A 10,814-nucleotide genomic window follows, 5' to 3' on the forward strand; every position below is an offset into this window, starting at 1 on the left:
TCTTCCTGTATTCCAAACTCCTGGGCTAATAACCACTTATCAGAGAGTGCATACCATGTGTGTTCTTTGGTGATTGGGTTACGTCACTCAGGATGATCATTTTTGAATATTAGTATTAGAAAGGTTCAGTAACTTGGGATCTGACTATTTATATAAGATATTTATTAGTAGCGTAAAGGGATCTATTAAGGGTATAGAGTATAATATATGAAGAAAGAACTTATGAACTCATCCTGATTATTTTTTCAAAACTGCTAACCAACATAATTGAGCAATAGCCAACGTTAAAGAAGTAAGTTTAGTTCAACTATCTTTTTCCAAACATGTATTGTGATGTTTTATGATTGGTTAACACGGGAAAATCAATCAAGCCTAAGGAAAATGTTCAACTCACAATTCCTATGAAGCAATGGCATATAATTAGTATGGAATTGCAATGCCATTGATAATAAGTTCTTAACTGTTCATGCGTTAAATAAAAGATATATTTTCTGAGAACCCCAAACTTCTTGTAGTCTTTTGTTTCTGTTTTCTGGTCTTTTCATTCACATATTTTCTTTCTGAACCCATTTATAGGCGGTCAGCTTTGTTGGAGTTAATGTATACACCCATACAAACATTTTTTATGCTTGAGCCACTACCGTTCCTATAAGACAACATGTTTAGTGTCTTACATTGCTATACATTGGAAGAGTTTCAGCCTATTTGCTGTTGCATTCCACTTGCTTGTTTTCACAGTTGTCCTTTATTTCTGCTTGTGCTACTTTCCTACTGAAAAAAGACTGTCAGAATCCATAACCATCCAAGGTGGAATGTTTCTAATTAAAACTCACCAGAATTTAATCTAGAGAGAATCGTATACATTCTTCAAAATTCACAGTATGGGAGGGGCTACAATGCAGCAGAAGGCTTATTTTCCTCAGAGGTCCTTGTGCTATAGGAAGGAACATTCAAAGACTTGGGTAACAAAGAGATGTGACATCTCTCATAAAACATACTGTATGCACTAGTGTAAGAAATATTTGGGGCTCTGTGGTCAAGCCCAGGATATAGAAAGACAGAAATATATTGGAAATTGTAAAAAATTGGTAAAAGTGGTAGGGAGATTTTGTGCTTGCAGTATCATGCTGAGAAAGTAATGAGCATCAAGAAAAATAGTTAACAAGCTTCTTCCATGATGTGGCTTCAGAAGGAGTGACTTGTGTAACAGGATGTGATGAGAAAAATCCAACACTATTTTCACATAGAAGAAAACAATATTAACACTTAGGGGAAAGAGAGAAAATGACTAATTTTTTCCATGCTTTGTTTCTTTCTTCATGCTGTCTCATGGGCTCAGTTAACAGCTTTCCTAGTGATTCCTTCTGCGAAATGTTTCTTCCTCAGATTGAATTTACTTTTGATCTTTCCCCTAATGTAATTTTAGACTAGAATGTTGGTCATCTACATTCAGCATTGTAAATAAAATGAATGTTGATTGCTGGCTAGATGGCTTTTATGTCACTTGACTGGACTTCATCATAATAATAGTCTGGGAGAGCTTAGAAGTGTTTATAGTAAACCAAAGTCTTTGCATAGTAATGAAAAACATGAGTAAAAATCATATTTAGACACCACCACAAGGAATGAAGTTTATTATATAAAAACTTATCTCAAATAAAGCATTCAAATAACACTAGCATTTTCTTCTAAATGCAGAATATCTCTGGCTACCCTCACTTACAAAAAGTCCATAGCAAAACTTTCTTGTGACTGGTATAAAGATGGATAGAAATAGATAAAGACTGTTGAAGATAGAGTTAGCAATGAAATAAAGATAATGAGATGGAGCAGAGAAATGGTTAGGGATGGGGATACAGAGCATAGAGAGTTAAGACAGCAATAAAGGTAAAGATGCAGATGGATCCTGTGATGTAGAATAGATAGCAGTGGAATAAAATATCAAATAAGATCTGAGTGGAGTAGGGCACTAACAGTAGCTGGAGGATAGCAGACTTTTAACAGAACATATTAACATTAACTTTTTTTTTTTTTTTTTGAGACAGGGTTTCTCTGTATAGCCCTGACTGTCCTGGAACTCACTCTGTAGACCAGGCTGGCCTCGAACTCAGCAATCCACCTGCCTCTGCCTCCCAAGTGCTGGGATTAAAGGTGTACGCCCCTACTGCCCAGCTGAGGTTAACATTTAATATAATATTACTTTAAAAGTAAAGCCATCAAACTCTTTCACTTGGTAGGCAAATGAACTGACTGTTTTAAAGATTCTTATCATGGATGGAGCTAATGAGTATGTGAAACTTCTGCTCAGCTTACTAACACAGAATTTTATGTAAACATTTTTATCAAATCTTCTACTTTCTATGTTTTTTTCCTGATGTTTACTTTTCTAAGTGATAATAAAGTTATATTGCTGAAGTTCCTACATAACTTTGATTAACCTGTGAGAAAAGTAGGTAGAATAATAGACATGATCATACCATGGCCATAAAGGTTGAAACTATAAAATGTTTTTTTATTAGTACTAATTATTATTTGATTTTGATTAAACACAATTAAGTCACCCTGTTCTTAAGATCTACTTATACCTTTTATTCCATTATATAAAAATGGGTTAAATTCATTTGGTTTATCTCACTCAATAAAAAGAAAGAAATTAAATTTATTTTTTATCTAGAATATACTTTTTAATATTTTGTTTGAAAACTACATACTTTTAGTTATTTCAACTTTTTACTTATCCAATGTACTTAATTTGTTCATTTCTTCTTCAATGTTCCTTAGTAGAACTTATGTTCATAAAACACATGCTTTTAAAAAAAATCTGTATATATTCATTATTCTTTAATCTACAAAGTTTTAATATGCATATTTCTACACATAATTCCTCAATGATGGATTCATATAAATGTCTCTCTCCATTCTCAAATATAAAAATAAGAATATCTGAATATGAGATTTTTTTTTCTTAAAAGGTAAAAATTGGCAACATTCCTTTGGAATAGACCAATCTCAGTTTAAGCCCATGCAAATGCTATATACAGTACTATTTAATTTGAAGTACTCCTTTGTGGAACACCTCCTTTCTGAATTTCCTGCCTGACCCATCTCTTCTCTTACTTCATGTGTTACTGTAGGAAATATCACTAAATGGTTTCCAAAAGCTTTCACTAAAACACCAAGCATGCTCTCTATATTACCACCTTGTGCTCTCCATGTGGTAATACTTACCTGAACATTTTTGTGATTAACTTTTTTATTCATGTACATGCAATCTGAAATGAGGAAATCCTAATGCCATGTAGGATGAGACTCTGAATAATGAGTCATGGAAATCAGAGGACATACTTTTCCCCTTTCCTTACTTACACTGAGTAGCCTGGTATTCAACTTTGACAGATTATTTGGGTCCCAAAGGCCATACTAATAGTTTCAAATGGTTTATCTTTAAATATAACTCTTACTGAACATGTTATATTCTAGTAGATTTAGAGCACCAAGAAATCATCTATTTATCTCTTTGTTCATATGCTAACCATGCAGATGAATAATATATAGTAAGTTGGCACTATATATACCCTAGGAAGCAGATCTTCAAGAAAGCTTTTGCATTTAAAGATGAAATAAAACAAATGTAAAGAAATTTTCTTCATTTCTTAATGAAGATAGTTACTTTTCAGTGATAAAAGTGGCATGCAATTGCATGCAATTATTGTAATTTTACCTTATAATTATGAAAATGGTAGGAAAAAACCTGAAATGTTATAATGCCCACATGATAATATCTGTACATTATGAAAAATTTATGTTTAAATATGAAAGACCAGCTTTTTGTAATTTTCATAATAGAGTAAAATTTTCAGCTCAAAATAACAAAATATACCGAAGGAGATATGAAGGAAGAATGTATCTAGACTCTGTCCAGTGATCTTTCCTGTTTCCCTCCTCATAGTCTACAGTATAATCCCATTGCAATCCATGGTGGTTAATACTGAATGAAACAACAAACATGCCAGTCTCTGGGCATTTCAGTAAAGGACCATTTATATTAGGTCAATTCAAGTGAAATGGTAAATTTATAGAGATTCTTCCCTCTTGAATTAGCCTATTCACTTTCTCTACGAAGGTAATGGTAGAATAAAGCATAAGACTTCTCTGACAAATTATATTTTATTGAATGATTCCGCTCTATTCTTTTGATAACTAAACTAAGTTTCTAAAAAAAAAAAAATGCCAACACCATGAGTTGTCAAGTTAAGAAAGGACAGTTAATGAAACATCATAAAACTACATAAGCATTGTTTGGTTTCTGGATTAAATGCAGGCTACAGGTTAGTTTCTGGTTTACAGTAAATATTTACACTTTGTTTTCTGATGTGTCATTATCACTCTTTCTGCTAAACCGCACTCTCTCAAATTTAAGGTCTATTTTTCTCAAATTATCATTGTTTTACATATTAATAAACATACATACCTATAACATGCTAATTTATTTCATGTTAATTATGTGTATATGTATTTAGGCTGAGTACATGGTATAATATAGCCATTTCAGGGGCTCAAATTTGGGGAAGACTAATACTCCTTTTCTCATCATCAATGATTATCTGTAGCTTTATAGCTATTTGTAAAACCCCATGAGATTTACCCCATATGAGATGGTACATCAACTGGTGTTGTCATTGTTTAGATATTGTTTATGCAGTCATATTTTTTGAGATCTCATAGTTGTATCTTCGCTGTCATCTAAAGAAGACATAATCACACAGAAGACATACTGCTCCTCTGGCATGGAAGATCTTTCTGCGCCTTCTCCAACAGTGTCTCCTGAGCCTTAGGTGTAGCCATTGTATCTGAATCAGTTATGGTGAGGCATCCATTATCAGATGTTACCTACATTTTCATCAGTTGTGCTTTTACATCATGTTCTCTGTCTATTGCAAAAGAAGTTTGGTTTTGGTTTTTGTTCAGTTTTATTTTGTTTTGTTTTTCATGATGGTTGAGAGCAAGTCTATGTGTAAGTATACAAATGAGTGTTGCGAACTGAGTTAGGAATGACGCAGTTTTAGGAAAGGGGCAGCCATTAGTTATCCTCTCAGATCCATGACCATGCTAGGTATGGATAGTTGATTGTTTTATAGCTATTGTCATTAGATTTTCATTCTTAAATTTTTTGTTTATTATTTTAAAATGTCATACATGTATGTTTACGTTTTTTTATCAAATCATTCCTGTCCCCCTTGCCCTCGCACCCCCTTTATAACTCTATCACTTTATAACTTTTTAACTCTATCACTTTCCCCTCTCAGAGTCACATTTGTTTTTTAAACTCAATGATTTTTTAACCTATTATTGAATTTCTAAATAACTTCTGAGATAATGTCCTTATATGTGTGTGGTACTGTCTATTTAATTTTGAGACAAAAAATGTCATTTTTTTCAAACTTACATTTCTGGGATTTACAATGGGGCTTTCTGAAGTGGAGCAACCTTAGAGGTGCTTGAACTGAATGGCAATGAGAAGAATGTATATATAACGAAGAATATATTAAATAATCTAAAGGATCCTGTGGCTTTATATTTCAAATCACTGGTTTGCATTCAAAATTTCATGAAAAGGGTTTCAGAAGAAAAGTGTATTAGGTGAAAGTAGATGATAAAAAGAAAAATATAAAAATTTGAAAGACAAGGGAAAATGAAGGAAAGGAGAAAACAGAGCAAGAAAACTTAAAATGTGTATTTGATAAAGCTAAAATATTGCTGGGATTTTCCTCCCACCAGGGAGAAGATATGCTGTGTGCCTCCTGTGGTTAAGTACAGCATTATCTTCTTATCCAAAACCCCTTTCCACACTTACAGGACTCTAGACAGGCATTTATTTTCCATTATACTCCATTGTGAAGTACTTTTCTTACCCTGAAGTGAATTTAAATTAAAATGCCATATGCTATTCTGAATAGCTTTGTTCTATAATGTGCTCATTACAGTCATAGGCAACATTTTCAATTCCTATTGTGGCTGTTACAGAATAGCAGCTTTGAATTGACTATATGTGAATGTGTGTATGTGTCCATGAGAACATGTATATAATTTACAGGCTCATATTTAGATTGCTCCATATATCATCTACTTTGTGAGTATCAAATATTTATTGCAATCCACATCAAGTTATTCAGACAGGATATTAATAAAAGTATAATTTAACATGAACATACAAGTCTTTTTGATATTAAAATTAGAGTTTTAGAAGTTTAGTTCCAATTTTTTAACGGCAAACATTTAAAAATACATATGGTAGAATATAAATATCCCTTTGGCTATTGTCATATGTGGTAATTACATAAAATATTCTCTGAAATGTGGTTGTACATGAGTAACTTTCTCCTTGTCTCAAAAACAGTATGTTCTTACCATTGATTTGCTGCTACAGGATTTCAACTGGCTCTTATCCAGGATCCATGGGAATGTTTAGGAGATACTCTTCAGTAGTAGAGAAACATATATAAAAATAATGGTGTGGGAGTTGGAGGAAGAACTCAACGGTAAATCTCTTTCCTTGCACTTGTGAGTCACACGATTCACACCCAGTATCCATGACTGGTACATTCTCACAGATGCTCCTCCTTACACAGTTGTAACTGACACAAATGATTTTAAAATTTTTTTAAACAATTATTTAGAGTAAGAGCATAGCATTGTAAAATTTATTTACTTCTTAAAAGCAAAATTAGAAAATTTATTTACTTCTTAAAAGCAAAATATTTTGAAATTTGTGACTCAAGGCGTTTGAACAGTTCCTATGAATCCTCTTCATAGATAGAATTTAAAAATATTTTGAAATTTGTGACTCAAGGTTTTTGAAACAGTTCCTCTGAATCTTTTTAACAGAGAGGATTTAAGTTCTTTAAGAGTATCAAAGAGATCCTAGAGAGTCCTTACTGGCCATCTTTTGTTGCCAGGCAAGGATTCAAGTGATGAAACTGGGTTATATTATGCTGTGTCGTTGGCTGAGAAGGTCCTATGGAGACCCCTAAAAAAAAATCAGAAAGATGTTAGTATGGAAGGTTGCCCTCTGAAAACTGAGAGCAGGCCGCATTTGGCAAGGGCAACTTGCATTCAGCTTATTGCACATAGAGTGGTCAAGCTAGTGCACACTTAAAACTTTCACACATACCTTCTAGTCTTTTTAGCAAGGGAAGGTATTCTGCAGGCTATGGAAATAGAAACATGGACACCAACCTAGCCACCAAAAATCTCCACTTACAGTCTGTCCTGCCTCCAAGTTATGCTGGGGCAATGGAGGCATAGAACATGGTGGAGTAACCAAGCAATATTCAGTTTAACTTGAGACTCACATCATAAAAAGGAGACCATGCTATAATCTTCCTGGATTGCTAGGAACCATCGAAGGAGTAGCCCAGAAAACCTGGGTAGAAATAATAAGGACTGGTATTAATAACTAAATAAGTATGTAACTAAGTAAGTAACTAGCTAATAAATAAATACATAAATAAATAAATAAATAAATGTATGTTGGTATGCACCTTTCTGCACATTGTGCAAAGATGTGCTTTTGTGTTTTCAGTTGTTAATTTGGTAAGGGTAGGGAGCTAAATGCTGACAGAATTTTGATATTGTTATTTCTATGGCCCAACACAGGCCAGAGGGAAGGGAAATGTGGTCACTGTGCATCGTATGAGAGAAAAATCCATTTTCCATAAAAAATAAGGTGCATTTTAAATGAATAAATCTGTTCTATTTTCTGACTATGGAGTGTATGTATGAATGCATATGTAGGCAGGAATTGAACTAAAGTTGTAAGTTGCATTGGTAAGAAAAAAGAAGAGCACCCATGAGACTGTCTCCTGTGGAAAGGCAGGTTGTCATCGGTCTCTCTGCTCCCTCCTCAGAACACAGTGGTCCCCAAGAACATCCCAGAATTAGACAATGAATTATTCTAGTGCTTGAATTACTTTCCACTTAGAATAATCACTAGAGACTTTTCTCTTTCTGAGTGAGCAAAGCTGTTAATCCCAAAGGCATCTCCCATATACAAGAAGAGAACTTTCAATTTTAAATTTAAAACGAAAATCTTGTTCACATGATATTCTAAGAGGTCAAAGTTTTTCTACTCTGTTAACACTTTTTTATATTGTCTTATTTTTTTAATTTTCTGATACAAAGAAGGTATGAAAATATACTTAATACGTTCTTTTCCTATAACTATAAATTAAAGAGAACATAGGGAAATTGTCGCTGTTCAATCATTTATAGAGAAGAAACTTCTGTATTGTTTTTTGTACTAAAACTCCTATATTAAAATCTTAGGCTTAGAGGGAGAAAGCAGTGCTGCACAAATGAACCTGAAGTTAAGTGCATATTCTCCTAGGCTAAGGGCCCAAATTCAAATGTAATCCTGATGTGACTGGGTTACAGCTGCTGGTTAATAGATAATTCCACTAGGCTTCTCTAAGGGACCTACACTTGTCAACTCTGCTGCCTGCCAGGTGGGAACCAGGTGCTGCAAGGCCAGCTCAGTTCACTACTACTCCACCTCTCTCTCTCTGTCTCTCTGTCTCTCTCTCTGTCTCTCTCTCTGTCTCTCTCTCTCTCTCTCTCTCTTGTCTCTCTCTCTCTCTCTCTCTCTCTCTCTCTGTCTCTCTCTGTCTCTCTCTCTCTCTCTGTCTGTCTCTGTCTCTGTCTCTGTCTCTCTCTCTCTCTCTCTCTCTCTCTCTCTCTCTCTCTCTCTCTCTCTCTCTCTCTCTCTCTCTCTCTCTCTCTCTCTCTCTCTCTCTCTCTCTCTCTCTCTCTCTCTCACATCTCCACCCCTCCCCTCCCTTTCCCCTCCCCTTCCTTGTCTTTCTGCCCTCCTCGCTCCATTCCCATATGTTCCTGGCCCCCCTCTTTTTCTCTTGTCATCCTTCTCTATCTCTGTTCTCTCTGTCCTCAAGGCTCTGTGTGTCTTTACACCTTCTCCGAGTCTATGTTCCCTTCCCTTCCCCCACAATAAACCTTTCTTATACTAGGTCTGTCACATGGCATAATGTCTCAGGGGACACCTTTGCATGAACCCTCCAGATACCCCTTTATTTCTGCTGGAATCTCAATATTTCATAGCAACAGGTGTTAGCATCAGGGCCTCCAAAGCCTGTGGTGTCGCATGGGCGGGTCTCACAGACCTGTTGTCAGGACAACAGCCACCATATTCCCAGAATCCATTGGGCTTACCTCCCACTTCCCACCTGCGGCCAATACATCAGAACTCATATATACACGGGGAACATTCCTTTCTCTCTCTCTCTCTCTCTCTCTCTCTCTCTCTCTCTCTCTCTCTCTCTCTCTCTCTCTCTCTCTCTCTCTCTCTCTCTCTCTCTCTCTCTCTCCCTCTCTCTCTCCCTCTCTCCCTCCTCTCTTTCTGCTACTGTCCTCTCTCTTCCTCTCAATTAAATCTCTTACACGTGGAACTGTTTGGGGCTAGTGTGGTATGTTCTGACACAACCCGCTATTCTAACACATCAACAGGTGCCTATCTTCATCTCTGGACCTTACACCCTCATCTGACTTCTGCAGCTACCTATGTGTGTTCACTCTTGTAAACAGAGAAATGAAAAAATAACTTCAGAATGATAAATGAAACACCTATAGTTTTAAATGTGAAATATGCTTTGGAAATGTAAAGGGAACACTTAATTTTCATCTCTGAAATTGTCATAGTGCATCAAAATTTCAACAGAGCTAGTACAACTTTAACATTTTGAGGAACTATTATTTTATATGAAAGAAGGAACCAATAATTTAATAAAGTCGTATAATATTTTATGCAAACACACCACAAATAATTAAGAGAAGGAAACAGTGTAATTGAGAATAAAATATAAGAAAAGTTAAAAAAATTATTTCCTGAATTAGAAAATAGTGAGTCAATTTTTTTCTTTTCCTTTATGAATTGTGAAGTCCTTTCCATCGAGCTAATTACATTAGTTGTTGTTGTTGACTGATTGATTTGTTGATGTCTTTGTATCATTGTCTTCTGGCTGGAATAACTGAATAATTGTCCTAAAGGTACCTAAATCTCAGCATATATGAGTCACTGCAGTGCACATGATCACACACGCGTGCGCGCGCGCACACACACACACACACACACACACACACACACACTCACACACACACACATTAGATATATTGGAATGACTTATAGCTACAGTCCAGCTAATCCAACAATGGCTGACTCTGAAAGAAATTCCAAGAATCCAGTAGTTTTTCAATCCACAAGGCTGGCTGACTCAGTTGGTCTTCAATATTTGATGGAATATTGAAGAAGTAGATTCTAATCCCAGTGAAATAATGGATGTCCTAGCAAGATGAGGGCAAGCAGGAAAAGAAAAAAAGCTTCCTTTTTATGTCCTTGTGTAGACTTCCATCAAAAGGTGTAGCACAGATTAATGACTCAAGGTCTAGATCAAAGAACTTTCTGTGCCTTCCTACCTCAAATCTCCAGACTGGAAATATGTTCACCCACATCAAATTAAGCAAAAAGAAAGAAAGAAAGAGAGAGAGAGAGAGAGAGAGAGAGAGAGAGAGAGAGAGAGAGAGAGAAAGGGAGGAAGAAAGAAACTCACACATGTGTTTTCATTTCTGTATTGTAATTCATTCCAGATGTATTCAAGTTCATAACCAATAATAGTCATTATAGGTGATAACAATTGCTCAGGAAATAGCCTTTTTCTTTTTTTTTTCTTTTTAAAGATTTTTTTTTAATTTTAGATATTTTCTTTATTTACATGCGAATTTCTCCATTCCCAATTTCCCCTCCA

At 35.2% G+C, this 10,814-nt stretch overlaps 1 long non-coding RNA gene across 1 annotated transcript in view; it reads right to left on the reverse strand.

The window, feature by feature from the left end:
• Positions 1–6,996: 6,996 nt before the first annotated feature.
• Positions 6,997–10,814, reverse strand: part of LOC116083342 — a 22,242-nt gene continuing 18,424 nt past the window's right edge. Inside the window, exons 3-4 of the long non-coding RNA XR_004115678.1 lie at positions 7,353–7,423; positions 6,997–7,027 (exon numbers count right to left, since the gene is read on the reverse strand). This is a non-coding gene — a long non-coding RNA (uncharacterized LOC116083342). The remainder of the gene's footprint in view (positions 7,028–7,352; positions 7,424–10,814) is intronic.

The sequence above is a fragment of the Mastomys coucha genome, unplaced genomic scaffold, assembly GCF_008632895.1.
Source record: "Mastomys coucha isolate ucsf_1 unplaced genomic scaffold, UCSF_Mcou_1 pScaffold8, whole genome shotgun sequence".
Lineage (NCBI taxonomy): Eukaryota > Metazoa > Chordata > Mammalia > Rodentia > Muridae > Mastomys > Mastomys coucha.